Source organism: Scatophagus argus, chromosome 8 (assembly GCF_020382885.2).
Source record: "Scatophagus argus isolate fScaArg1 chromosome 8, fScaArg1.pri, whole genome shotgun sequence".
Classification (NCBI taxonomy): Eukaryota; Metazoa; Chordata; class Actinopteri; family Scatophagidae; genus Scatophagus; species Scatophagus argus.
Window position 1 is genome coordinate 1,525,147 of NC_058500.1, and position 14,663 is coordinate 1,539,809.

General features: G+C 46.0%; 2 long non-coding RNA genes across 4 annotated transcripts; one reads left to right on the top strand and one right to left on the bottom strand.

Moving 5' to 3' along the window:
- Positions 1–263: 263 nt before the first annotated feature.
- Positions 264–2,490, bottom strand: LOC124063109. 3 transcript variants are annotated; one of them, XR_006844052.1, is made up of 4 exons: positions 1,592–1,606; positions 901–1,474; positions 734–752; positions 264–476 (listed from the first exon to the last, which is right to left on the bottom strand). It is a non-coding gene; the product is annotated as an uncharacterized LOC124063109 (long non-coding RNA). The 3 variants fall into 3 exon arrangements; XR_006844051.1 differs by having other exon boundaries at positions 901–1,493; XR_006844050.1 differs by having other exon boundaries at positions 901–2,490.
- Positions 2,491–7,192: 4,702 nt separating this feature from the next.
- Positions 7,193–7,882, top strand: LOC124063111. Its single transcript, XR_006844054.1, has 3 exons — positions 7,193–7,245; positions 7,394–7,412; positions 7,670–7,882. It is a non-coding gene; the product is annotated as an uncharacterized LOC124063111 (long non-coding RNA).
- Positions 7,883–14,663: the final 6,781 nt, after the last annotated feature.

Here is a 14,663-nt window from a genome sequence, read left to right on the forward strand (position 1 = left end):
ATTCTAGTGGACCTGCTGGACATGTCCTGTAGATGGTGTCCTGCAGTCAGACAGCAGTCAGTCTGTCAGGTCACTTCTCCTGTCAGTGCTGTGGTCAGGGACTCTGGGCTTTACAACAAAGCTTGATTTGGTGCTGTGATTTTCTGATGTTTTTCATACGGAACCACAATCTGGTGGTTTGCTCGACTGCAAATGTTCAGCTGTTTCAGAGATCTGTTGAGCTTCATTGGATGAGACGTCATATTAAGAGGCCAGACAGATTATTGGGGAGTTTGCATCTGTTTATTGATTGTGCTGAAATTTCATCAGAACTGTCAATAGATTTGCCAGCAGTGATGTCATACTGCTGGAAGTGACATCATCAGTGGGGATCCTGATGGCACATGTGTCAGCACCTGGTGGGGATCTTCACAGGTGCCTGGCACAGAAAGAGGAGGCCTTCCCATCACAGTCGCTATGGCTGCCATCATCTCTCCCTGTGGACAGAAACAATAACGGCACGTTAGAGGTCTGCGCTACCCAGTTTTCACGCTCACATCGTTTGTCTTTCCTCACTTCAGTAAGTCCCACTTTATTTCTAAAGCCTTCTGCAAAACTGTTGTTAGAAAATGCTTCACAGCTGCAACAAAGATATGAAATAAGCAACAAGAATCCAACGTAGAAGTCAAATGATTTCTGTTGAAGTGCAGTCACAAAGAAGCAGGACGGAGCAACAATTCAGAGGAGAACCAACCTGTAGATGTGTCGTATGCCTGTGAAGATAAAGAAAAGATCTTTACTGAACCCCACTCAGCTTGGATCTGCCTTTATTTGTAACTTTACACTTGAATTAAAAAAGGTTTTTTGTTCAGCACCAAAGATCTGTTTTAACATGAATCATTTAGTGTGCAGATTACTTACATGTGCTCCCATCAGTATTCCCCAGTGCAGAGGAGGGGATAAAAGGCCCGGAACTGTGTAAAGACACACAGTGTTTCAAAATTGGTTTAAGTTTACAATCAAAAGTAAAGGAGTTTTTCAAATGAATAATTCATTGTGCACATTACTTACACCTGGTTCAAGCGACATTCCACAGGCCGTAGCCGTGAAGAGAGGAACCGCCATACTAAAACCCATCTGTGCAAAGACTCAGTGTTTAAATGCGGACTTAAATGACAACATTAAAACAACAGTTTCTAAACTGCTCTTTTGGTGATGTACAAGGATAGAATGAAAACATGTTTTGCACAAACAAGGCCTTGAAAAGAATTACACATGAAAAGAGGATTTTCTCTTGACGTGAACGCCAAATGTAATAAAGATCAGAAATGTTTTCTGTAGAATCTAAACAGCTGATGCCATGATGAAAGGTAAGAATGAGAGACGTACCTTGTTGTGACGATCAGGTGAGTTTGCACTTGCAGCAGTAGCAGGTAGCAGAGTGTCTTTGAGAGGGAAATCCAGTGCTTATATACCTTATCTTCACCTCCCTTTGCTTTGATCACAGGGACGGGCTTCATTATTATATTGAACAGAAATTAATTTATTAGCACCGACGTGTTTTCATCAAGCAGTGTTTTTAAACTCTGTGGACTCTGTGGGTGGATCTTACCCTGTGGGCTGTTTTCAGCAGCTTGTGGTTAAACGTCTCAGTCTCAGTGTCAAACGATGACTTTGAGGACACGAAGCTCCCATCAGTGAGCTGCAGACGTTTCGGCCGTCAAATCAATCAATGTTTGATCTTGTAATCGCGTAGCAACACTCATGGCCCTGCCTCACTTTCCCCTCTTCTAAAGGCTGCTTCACAGGGCCGGTTCTAGGCAGGCATATATGAGGGGGCAGTCAGAAATGTGAAGGGGGCATCATGCGTACACATCATGCTCCAGCACTGTTTTTCCCCTGTGCTTATAGTAACAGTGTTTTCTTCATTGAATTGGGTTAGGTAGCTGAGCAGGCTGCTTTGGGGCAGCACTTGTTGGGGAAGGTACAGGAGAAGCAGTGCTTGCTGATGCTAAAGTAGTAGTTATGCTAGCTGCTGTCTCTGATGTATTAGCAGCAGCATCATTACTACTACTATCAATACAGACAGGAACAGCACTGCACTTTTTAAAAGCTCTGGAAAACAGATGCATTACACAGCATTAACTTTCTCTTTGTGAGCTGCTGGAAGCTGAGAGGAAAATAAGTAAGCTGGCTTTGTATTTGAAACAAAACAGTGCAGAACTACAGCCTGGTGTGCCTGAGAAAACGCTGCTGCTTCTGCTGCGTTCAATTACACTCGGAACTTGGAAAGATCTGGGTCGGAAATTCCGACTTCCGAGGTAAATGTGTTTCACTGCGCAACCTCGGAAAACATGACTGGCCGCAGTAAGTTGATGTTTGTTTGGATGTCTTTCGAGCATTTATACTTCTTCTTCTTCTTGTAAATTCTTCTGGGTAAGTACATCAACTACTTAAGGGAGAGAGAAAAAAATTAAACGTCATTTTCCGAGTGTAATTGAACGCAGCACGTCCGTGGCTGTACTGAAACCTGAAGATACACAGCGGAGGTGCAGAGAGATGAGAGGAATCTGATACTGTATCGTGTCCATTTTTTGGAGGATTTTTCCGCTACTACAGATAATTTTGTCAACTTTTAACGTATTAATTTTGTGAGTGTATTAAAATGTGCTTTTTTCAACTTCTAAAATTTTGATTTGAGCGGCCAAGACATTTATTTGAGGGGGCATTGCCCCCTCAAGCCCCTGTGTAGATCCAGCCTTGCAGCTTCACCAAACTCCCTTCAGAAATCAAACAGTTTTATCCTCCCTTCCTGCAGACCTGCTGCTTCTCATGTTTTCATGTCTTCTATGTTACTGAGAGAAACACACTCACTTTGCTGGTCAGAAAGATATTTTTATTCATCAGATTGGGCATGAATAAATCACAGCCTAGTCACACTTAAATCAGCATGTCATAAACTTGAGCTCCTCAGTACTGATTATCGTCAGTCTTAAAACCAGCTCAGGAGTGCATCACAGTCAAAGACTGTCCTGATGTTACCCTCTGAAGCACAGGATACGTGAGAATTGCTTCAGTATACTGAATGTGTGTGATGTGGGACACGCTAACCCGGCATGAACTCCAATTTAAGTGCTCAAGACCTCGAGCGTGTATGTTGAGACAGGTTTTATGATCACACACTGAAGACTTATGTGTTCAGAGCAAACATGACTGATCCACAGAGCAGACAGAAGGTGACATCTTTAATCCCATTAAGTCTCAAATAAAGATAAGTGACAGGAGAAACAAAACAACAACGGAGGGTAAAATAAGGACACCACAAGGCCACAGAACAGCTTCAGGGCTCCCTGCATGGATTCTCTAAGTCTCTGCTCAGACCTCCCTCACATTACTTGGGCAGGTCAGAGAAACATCCTGTGGTGTGACTTCCCTCCTGTAAATGCACTGAGTGCGGTGTGAACTCTCCTTCTTAGGTCAGTGTTTTGTCACAGCTTGTGAGTGTCTGCTGGTCCGAGCCAAGAGACGCGAATACACGTAGTTATAACAACAGACGAACCAACAGACTGGGAGATGAGCAAAGCTCTGCTGTGCTGCTGTACATTCATGAAAGACTCGTTTTAAGGGACTCATCACGTGCTCCTGGATGAAAGGATGAGGATAAGTTACTATAGTTCTTTGACTGCGCTCAAATGGCATCAACAAGCTTTGCTTATTAAGCACACTAGTTCAGTCAAGGTGTGTCTCAGTGTCAAATGAGGACTTTGAGGACCTGAAGCTCCCATCAGTGAGCTGCAGATGTTTTGGCCGTCAAACACCAACGACAGAATGAGACTCAACAATCAAATGTCTTTATTTTGACTGGTGGACTTACAACCAACAGTCAACAAATCCAGTACAGAATGTCTTTAACGAGTCAGTACATCCACATGTTAAATAATGTTCATCTTGTAATCATTCAGTCACACTAAGCAGTCGCATGAAGGAGGTTAGCAGCTCCATAAGTCAACTCGATGTAGCCGTGAGCGTGTTCACATGACTGAGGAGGTGTTCCAGCTGCAAACATGGGCAGGTCTGCTGGCAGCAGGGCGGCATATTTTACACTCCAAGAGCAAACTGGAAGATGAGACAAACATGAAGAAGTTCAATACAAAATCCACACTAAAAGCAGCTCAGTTCAAGCTGCCAAATGCAGGAAGGACAGCCGGCAAAGCAGTCGCAGACCGTGTGAAAGTGTGAGCTGCAGGCTCGTAACATCACTGCCCCACCACGAGGGCACGAGCAGAGCCGACTGTCATTACATTTGTGTATTTCGTGACATGAATGTGCTGCTTTGATGTATTCTTGTGACCATCACTTCCCAAAGCTTCACCTCCCTGACTCTGCTAGTGGGCTGCACTCTGTGATCACACATGTGGTAACAAGTACTGCGATACACCTGTCGTGTGTACAGGTAGTTGATGTTACTGCAGACGGTATCTAAGTCTTTTTATCATGAGGTAGATTCATTGTTTCATTCAACAGTTTAAATCCATTTTTATTTATTCATTTTCTATTGCAGCAATTCACCTTCTTGAACTTCCCACATATCAACTTATAGCCAAAATATTGGCTAAAATGTAACCTTTTGACTCCACTCAGTTTGTCCTTTTTTTCTGCCTACTTATTTTTTTTTTTTAATATACATGTATCCATCCATCCATCCATCCATCTTCTTCCGCTTCATCCGAAGCCTCAAGCACCCTGCGGAGGGTATAGAGCTAGTACAGTGTTCCACAACCAGGACGAAAACTGCATTGTTCCTCTTGGATCCGAGGTTCGACTATCGGCCGGATTCTCCTCTCCAGTATCCTGGCATAGACTTTCCCGGGGAGGCTGAGGAGTGTGATCCCTCTTTAATTGGAGCACACCCTCCGGTCCCCCTTCTTAAAAAGAGGGACCACCACCCCGGTCTGCCAGTCCAAGGGCACTGTCCCCGACTGCCATGTGATGCTGCAGAGTCGTGTCAACCAAGACAGCCCCACAACATCCAGAGCCTTAAGGTACCCAGGACGAATCTCATCCACACCCGGTGCTCTGCCACTGAGGAGCTTCCCAACTACCTCAGTGACTTCGGTTTGGGTAATGCATGGATCCGCCTCAGGGTCCTCAGCCTCTGCTTCCATGACGGAAGACATGTCAGCAGGATTGAGGAGATCCTGGAAGTATTCCTTCCACCTTCCGACAATATCCCCAGTCGAAGTCAGCAGCTTCCCACTTCCACTGTAGACAGTATTAGCAGGGCACTGCTTCCTCCTCCTGAGGCGCCGGATGGTTTGCCAGAATTTCCTCGAGGCCGACCAATAGTCCTCTTCCATGGCCTCCCCGAACTCCTCCCAGACCCGAGTTTTTGCTTCCACAACCACTCGGGCTACCGCCCGCTTGGCCCTCCAATACCCATCAGCTGCATGTATGCACAAAATGTTTATTTCTCTTGATACTATCATCGATATCTATGTTGATTGATGCTTTTGTTATTTCACCTTAATAGAAGGGACAGTGGACATACAGGGGGAGGTGAACATGGGACAGATAAACCCATTTTTATAGTTGAGCTTGTTTACTAATGTTTCGTGTCGTGTCCATCCTTTATCCTTTACATTTGTTAGAGTTAACACTCAAAACATCTTTTGTCATTTTCTTGATGGTCCTGTAATACCATGACAGTGAGATAATTGTGAATAGTAAAATGCTTTTTATGTATCCAATATAATGATTTTAATGTAAAAACATACATATGTTTGTGTCATATTTTCCTTTATTTTGTTTTTGTTTTATCATTTAGATGATTTATGATAATATGTACACAGAAGTGCAATATGTATGTTTTGTTAATTAAAATGAACTGATAAAAGTTTAATAACATATAATAAAAAAAAACCCCAAAAACTATCAGGCTTCACAGACAGCAATTAAAGGGACAGTTCACTCCAAACTCAAACACAACATCCCGAAGCCTTCATCCTCATAGCCGGGGACTTCAACCATGTTACATTACAACAATCTGTGGACTGCCCCACCAGACTGAACCGGACAATAGATCTCCTGGATGCTAACGCTAAAGACGCATACACGGCAAACCCCCCCACCCCCACCCATTGGGGAAAGTCGATAACAACCTGTTGTTTCTTCAGCCTGAGTACACACCGAAGATTCAGAGGCAGCTCACAACCACCCACTGCTTCAGGAAGTGGTCTCCTGAGGCAGAGGAGGCCCTGAGGAACTGCTTCGATTCCACCGATTGGAAAGTGCTGATGGAGCCACACAGTGAGGACAATGAGGGGGTCACACACTGTTTTACAGACTACGTGAATTTCTGCAGAGACTTGTTCTCCTGGGCGGCACGGTAAAACTGTTTGATTTCTGAAGAGAGTTTGGTGAAGCAGCCTTTAGAAGAGGGAAAAGTGAGGCAGGGCCATGAGTGTTGCTACGCGATTACAAGATCAAACATTGATTGATTTGACGGCCGAAACGTCTGCGGCTCACTGATGGGAGCTTCGTGTCCTCAAAGTCATCGTTTGACACTGAGACTGAGACGTTTAACCACAAGCTGCTGAAAACAGCCCGCAGGGTAAGATCCACCCACAGAGTCCACAGAGCCAATAAATTAATTTCTGTTCAATATAATAATGAAGCCCGTCCCTGTGATCAAAGCAAAGGGAGGTGAAGATAAGGTATATAAGCACTGGATTTCCCTCTCAAAGACACTCTGCTACCTGCTACTGCTGCAAGTGCAAACTCACCTGATCGTCACAACAAGGTACGTCTCTCATTCTTACCTTTCATCATGGCATCAGCTGTTTAGATTCTACACAAAACATTTCTGATCTTTATTACATTTGGCGTTCACGTCAAGAGAAATCCTCTTTTCATGTGTAATTCTTTTCAAGGCCTTGTTTGTGCAAAACATGTTTTCATTCTATCCTTGTACATCACCAAAAGAGCAGTTTAGAAACTGTTGTGTTAATGTTGTCATTTAAGTTCACATTTAAACACTGAGTCTTTGCACAGATGGGTTTTGGTATCAGGATTCCTCTCTTCACGGCTACGGCCTGTGGAATGTCGCTTGAACCAGGTGTAAGTAATGTGCACAATGAATTATTCATTTGAAAAACTCCTTTACTTTTGATTGTAAACTTAAACCAATTTTGAAACACTGTGTGTCTTTACACAGCTCGGGACCATTTATCCCCTCCTCTGCACTGGGGAATACTGATGGGAGCACATGTAAGTAATCTGCACACTAAATGATTCATGTTAAAACAGATCTTTGGTGCTGAACAAAAAACCTTTTTTAATTCAAGCGTAAAGTTACAAATAAAGGCAGATCCAAGCTGAGTGGGGTTCAGTAAAGATCTTTTCTTTATCTTCACAGGCATACGACACATCTACAGGTTGGTTCTCCTCTGAATTGTTGCTCCATCCTGCTGCTTTGTGACTGCACTTCAACAGAAATCATTTGACTTCTACGTTGGATTCTTGTTGCTTATTTCATATCTTTGTTGCAGCTGTGAAGCATTTTCTAACAACAGTTTTGCAGAAGGCTTTAGAAATAAAGTGGGACTTACTGAAGTGAGGAAAGACAAACGATGTGAGCGTGAAAACTGGGCAGCGGAGACCTCTAACGTGCCGTTATTGTTTCTGTCCACAGGGAGAGATGATGGCAGCCATAGCGACTGTGATGGGAAGGCCTCCTCTTTCTGTGCCAGGCACCTGTGAAGATCCCCACCAGGTGCTGACACATGTGCCATCAGGATCCCCACTGATGATGTCACTTCCAGCAGTATGACATCACTGCTGGCAAATCTATTGACAGTTCTGATGAAATTTCAGCACAATCAATAAACAGATGCAAACTCCCCAATAATCTGTCTGGCCTCTTAATATGACGTCTCGTCCAATGAAGCTCAACAGATCTCTGAAACAGCTGAACATTTGCAGTCGAGCAAACCACCAGATTGTGGTTCCGTATGAAAAACATCAGAAAATCACAGCACCAAATCAAGCTTTGTTGTAAAGCCCAGAGTCCCTGACCACAGCACTGACAGGAGAAGTGACCTGACAGACTGACTGCTGTCTGACTGCAGGACACCATCTACAGGACATGTCCAGCAGGTCCACTAGAATATGATTAGATGGGAAAATTCAGTGCCAGCATTTATTTTAGGTGAACAATGAAATAATATCTGAGATAATAAGAGGAAAAAAAGTGGAGTCAATGTCAGACCGGGAAAGCTTCATAAACATTTGTAGATGTAGATGCTGCACAGATTACGATGTAAAACCAAGTCCAGTCGTAGACGTTAGGGTGTCACTGTAAAGTGGATCAGCTGAGAAGCTGCCTCCCCAGCCCTGGTGAATGCATGTTGTGAGTCAGGAGGAGTCGGTCCAGTTCATGTACATGTTTCTGTGTAGATTCTCCAGCAGCCGAGTGATGTTTGACCCGTGCTGTTGGTTTAAAATCCGTCTGAGGAGCAGCTCAATGCAGGGTTACTACCGAGGTCTCAGTGTGGTTACAGACCAAAGCCTCGTTTCCTGAAAGCTTCTGGAGGTTGAGAGGATCTTGGTCCCTGGCCATCAGCGTCCTTCACTGAGACAGGCCTTCTTATTATTTAGGCTCATGTTGTCCTCTGGGTTTTATTCCGTCTCGGACTGTTCTGAAGGGCGGTGGGTTGACCTGATTGTCGTCCATCTAGAAAAACATGGGCCTCGACCAATTATCAGTAAAGTGAGCACAAAGGACCAAATATACATCCAAAACGTAGTGGACCACAAGTACAAAACAGCAGAACGTTGAAATACTGAAAGTAAGTACAATTTTGACGTACTTGATCAAAATATTCTCTGTTTTAAAATATGACATCTACGTAAGTTTAATGAAAACCTTTGGGGTCAGTAGCGGTTCGACTGTGGCTTTGAGCAGGTGATCTCGTACGTTTCTGTCTGTTCTGAAAGCTGCAATGCTCCTGTGGTCTGCTAAGATTTCACTTCCTCCTGTGATATTGGTTTTTAAATTAGTAGTCACAAAGAGCAGCACTGTCGAAGGTTCTCCTAAGCAGAGAGCGACAGCGCCATCTGGTGGTTAAAGCTGATGGGTGAAATCCCACAGGACTCGTCTCTTTCTGCAAGAGACGAGTGCTTGTCTCTTGAAGAAATCTCCTGGAGATCTGACAGATGGGCCGTAGTTTCAGAATCGGTCAAAAACCTCTTTGGAATGAAGCCATGCAGAGCTGATGTCATCCAGATATCTGTAATACTGCAGAGCTTCTCATGCAGGAAGCTGCTGATATCACATGCTGAGAGCTGTCGTCTTTGCTCCGACTGAATGTATTTGCTTCCGTTGTTTATTTATCACGCTGCTGCTTTAAGTGCTTGATCCATTTGATTCTAACGAGTGTAAAACCATTTCAAGAGGAAAATTCAGCCAAGAGGCAGGCACAGGAGAATGAAGACCAGCAGATTAAGACATCAAACCCTTTGGTTGTGCACCAGTGAGGAGCAGGGATGTGCTCAACCAGCCGACCAGTCGTTTAAACGTTTCTCACGTTATGAGTCAACGTCAGAAATACAAGACAATAATTAAACAAATTCTTTTCATTCTGCTAAAGTCAGACGTTAAATAGGTTGAGTATATGTCCATAAGGTTCATATCACATCCTGTTTTATTTGATTTTCACATCATCCACAAATCAGGTTTGTATTTGGCAACACATTAGCTTCAGAATATCTTCCGGTTTTTATTTAGATTTGACTCAAAATGTCTTTTGTTGGGTTGTTATAGCAGCTCGTGTTGTTCTTTGCTGATTGTTGACGCCGTGTTTGTTGTCATTGTGGTGCAGCCAAGGTGCCGTTTCCTCTCACTCTGAGGTTCAAGCCGATGTTACAGAGAGGAATAGACCTGCTGTCTCTGGACGCCTCCTGGTACGAAGCGACACTGAACACAACACACTCAGTGAGTTTGGCATCCTGGTACTTCCTCAATGTGTTTGGACTGAGGAGCATGTACAGCCTCATACTGGGACAGGACAACGGTGAGTCACACACAGAGCAGTGACTCTGTTGGGCCATTCAGACACATTTAACACACAACATCAGTCAGATCATCACATTTTCCTGCTTCAGCACGTTTGTGTTTCTTGCTGAACCGAGAGCCGCAGATTTCTCTGGACTTCAGCCATAAAACAGTTTTTGAGCCGACTTGAGAGAAGAAGAAGAAGCAGGAAAACAGTTTGAGTTGTTTGTGCAGGAAGGATTTTTGTGCAGCACATTCACATGAGACTGTTTTCCATTGGATAAACATCTTTTAAACAAAACAAGACAACTTTATTTGTACAGCCCATTTTTACAAGCAGTTTGTCTCAAATGGCTTAACAAACATCATAGCAACATCCTCTGCCCTTCGACCCTCACATCGACTAAGGAAAAACTCCCAGATAAAACCTAACAGGAAAAAATGGGAGAAACGTCAGGGTGAGCAACAGAGGAGGGATCCCTCACCCAGGATGGGCAGACATGCAATGGATGTTGTACAGGCAGGAAAGCAGTTAACAACATGAGATATGGGATAGATGGGGAATGTTGAGTCAGGGGAGAGCTGATCCCGGACCCGACCTGGCCCGTCGACATCCTACGGGCAGGATACAACAACAACAACAACAATGGACGCTCAGGCCGCAGGTCACGGAGAAGGCCCCGAGGGAAACGAGCCGGCGTTAGGAACAGATTGAGACGACCATTCACCTCTGCCCAGCATCCTACTCGCCAATGTCCAGTCACTGGAAAACAAGCTCGATGAACTCAGGGCCAGAATAAAGTTTCAGAGGGATATACGGGACTGTAACGTCATCTGCCTCACTGAGACATGGCTGACCCCCCTGACTCCGGACCACGCCGTTCAACCAGCGGAGTTCTTCTCAGTTCACCGCAAGGACAGGACGGGCGAGTCCGGTAAATCAGGGGGAGGTGGTGTGTGTCTGATGGTGAACAACAACTGGTGTGACAACAGGAATGTTGTGTCTCTCAGACACTCATGTTCCCCTGACCTGGAGCTCCTGACCATCCAGTGCCGTCCTTTCTACCTGCCCCGGGAGTTTACTTCGGTCATCATCAGTGCTGTTTACATCCCACCTCAGGCGAACACGGACACTGCTCTCACCGAGCTACATGAGGCTATATCCACCTATCAAGCTAACCAGCCTGATGCAGCCCTCATCGTGGCCGGGGACTTTAACCGTGCTAACCTGAGGAAGGTGATGCCGGAGTTTAAACAACACATCGACTGCCCCACCAGAGGAGAGAGGACTCTGGACCACTGTTACTCTCCTTTCAAGGATGGTTACAGGGCCAAGTCTCTGCCTCCGTTTGGCCTTTCGGACCACAGTGCAGTCCTTCTCATGCCGAAATACAAACAACGGCTGAAGCAGGAATCTCCTGCAGTCAGAGAAGTAACACGGTGGACTGACCAATCAGAGGCCGCTCTGCGGGGCGCACTGGATTCAGCGGACTGGAATATGTTTCGGTGCAGCTCGGACGGTGACCTCAACGAGTTCACGGAAGCGGTTGTGGGATTTATCAGGAAAATGGTGGAAGACGTAACACCAACAGCCTCCACCAGAACTTTTCCCAACCAGAAGCCGTGGGTGGACAAAACTGTCCGCGACGCGCTGAGGACCCGCACCGCCGCCTACAACTCAGGACTCGCTACCGGAGACATGACGCTGTACGGGGCAGCTACCTACGCTGTCCGTAGGACGGTGAAGGGGGCTAAACGCCGCTACGCCGCAAGACTGGAGCTGCAGATGGAGGGGAGCAACTCCAGGGCGCTGTGGCAGGGACTACGCACCATCACGGACTACAAAGCTGTACATCCACCCGAGATGAGAGTCGACGCTTCTCTGGCTGATGAGCTCAACAACTTCTTTGCACGCTTCGAGTCGGACAGCAGGCAAGAAGCTGCGCTCCCAGCCGGTGAAGAGGTGACGCTCACTGTGACGGAGCTGGAGGTGAGAAGGATGTTTAAAAGTGTAAACACCAGGAAAGCAGCAGGGCCTGACGGCATTAGCGGTCGAGTCCTCAAAGCCTGCGCAGAACAGCTCGCACCGGTGTTTACAACGATATTCAACCTCTCCCTCTCACAGTGTGTGATTCCCAGCTGCTTTAAGAAGTCTGTTGTAGTCCCCGTCCCAAAGACAGCCCAGCCCAGTAATCCCAATGACTATCGCCCCATAGCCCTCACATCTGTGGTGATGAAATGTTTTGAGAAGCTGGTCAAAACATTCATCACCTCCTCTCTGCCCCCCAACCTGGACCCCCTACAGTTTGCATACCGCCCAGACAGATCCACAGACGACGCCATAACCTTCCTGCTGCACAAGACACTTTCCCACGTAGACACTAGGATGGGGAACTATGTGAGAGTGCTGTTTGTGGACTACAGCTCAGCATTCAATACCATAGTCCCCTCCAGACTGGTAACCAAGCTGTGTGATCTTGGACTGAACTCCTCCCTGTGCAGGTGGATCCACAGCTTCCTTACCGGCAGACAACAGGTGGTACGCGTGGGCCCCCATAGCTCATCCCCCCTCACCCTCAACACTGGATCTCCCCAAGGCTGCGTGCTGAGTCCCCTGCTGTACTCCCTGTATACACATGACTGTGTGTCCACATCAGACAGTAACACCATCATAAGGTTTGCTGACGACACAGCCATCGTGGGGTTAATCTCCCACAACAAGGAGGAGGCCTACAGGAAGGAGGTCACCCACCTGGAGAGCTGGTGCCAGGAGAATAACCTCCTGCTGAACGTCAGCAAAACTAAGGAGCTGATTGTGGACTACAGGAAGAAGCAGCAGAAGGACATCCGTCCACTCTGCATCGGCGGGTCTGAGGTGGAAAGGGTGGACAGTTTTAAATACCTCGGTGTGACCATCACACGGGACCTGTCCTGGTCACTGCACATTCATAGGACTGTTAAGAAGGCCAGGCAGCGTCTCTTCCACCTCAGACGCCTCAGAGACTTCAGGCTCCCCCTCAAGGTGCTCAGGAACTTTTACACCTGCACCACTGAGAGCATCTTGAGTGGGAGCATCACCACATGGATGGGCAGCTGCACAAAGCAGGACCTCTCGGCCCTTAGGAGGGAAGTCCGCTCAGCTGAGCGGACAATCAGAACAACTTTACCCGACCTGCAGGACATTTACATCAAACGATGCAGGTCGAGAGCCGAGAAGATCCTCAGGCAGCCCCATCACCCCGGACACTCACTCTTCTCCCTGTTGCCATCAGGCCGTCGGTTCCGCTGCCTGAGAACCAACACTGAGAGGATGAGGAAAAGCTTCTTCCCCCTGGCCATCCGTCTGCTCAACAGTGAGCGTTAATCTGGACAATCTCACTCCCACCTGCACTACATGCACTAGTTGTAAATACCACTGATGTAAATAATGCACATTTTCACTTTTTTAAAAAATTTAATTTTAATTTTATTCTTTTATTTTTTTTATTTACCTATTTTTGGTAGCAGGGACACAAAGAATTTCACTGCACATTGTACCGTGTATGATTGTGTATGTGACAAATAAACCTATCTTGATCTTGATCTTGATGGAGGCAGCTCCTGGTGGGCAGGCTGGGCCGTGAACAGGGAATGCAGGAGCAGCAGGTTGGTTGATGAACAGGGACAGCAGGCAGGGTAGAAGCTGAGAGAAGTAGGTGATGCAGGTGGAGGTTGGTGCAACTGGATGGAGCTCTGGAGATTTCCCATCACTATACGCTTATCCGTCCTGGAGCCGCTGTGTGTTGGCTGATGAACTGTATTGTAGTGACAGACTCCGACCACTAGAGGGAGCTGATCGCTCTCTCCTTTCTCCACACCTCCACCGTCCTGCTGCTCCTCCTCCTCCTCCTTTCACAAACTTTACCACAACACAATGCAGCTTTAACAACGTGAGTGAGTTTGTGTTTTGTTCCGGAATCTTCTGGAATTTTTTCTTCAGTGGTGGACTGTTGACATTTACAAGAGTGCTGTGCTCATGTACAACTTAAAAGTATTTCCAAATGGTAGCCTACAACTTCATCTTTCTACTGCACTACATCTCACAGCCAAATGCAGTTCACTTGATGCTTTTTATACCACATTTGTGTACTTTCAGTCACTTTTCAGCTGAGTATTTTCCATGCATGTAAAACTCAGAGGTGTGGAGGTTGAGGTTGTTGAAAGACAAAGTGTTGCTTTATATTTTGAGAAAATTCTCCTTCAGGTCAATAAGGTCTAAATAAAACATGTCCTGGAGGAGCTGAGAACAGGCAGGCCGCAAACGTGGGATGACCTGCTGGAGATGAAAGGAGTTCAGATGATCCAAACATATCAGATATAACAGTGACACACTGACAGGCAGTGTTTTGCTGCACTGTGACTACTTTTAAGTACAATTTGCTGACAGTAATTTTACTTCAGGTATGCAGTACTTTTACTTAGGTAGAACATTTTCACCACGTGGTCGTCTCTGAATCCTTCTTGGGCGGCAGCAGCGGTCTGTCTCACTCAGCGTTGTAATGGATTCTGATTGGTTGGAAGGCGCTGAATCAGACGATTTAAAGTTCTGCCAGTTTTACTGTCCTAAATGAATGCAGCAGCATTAGAATGGAGC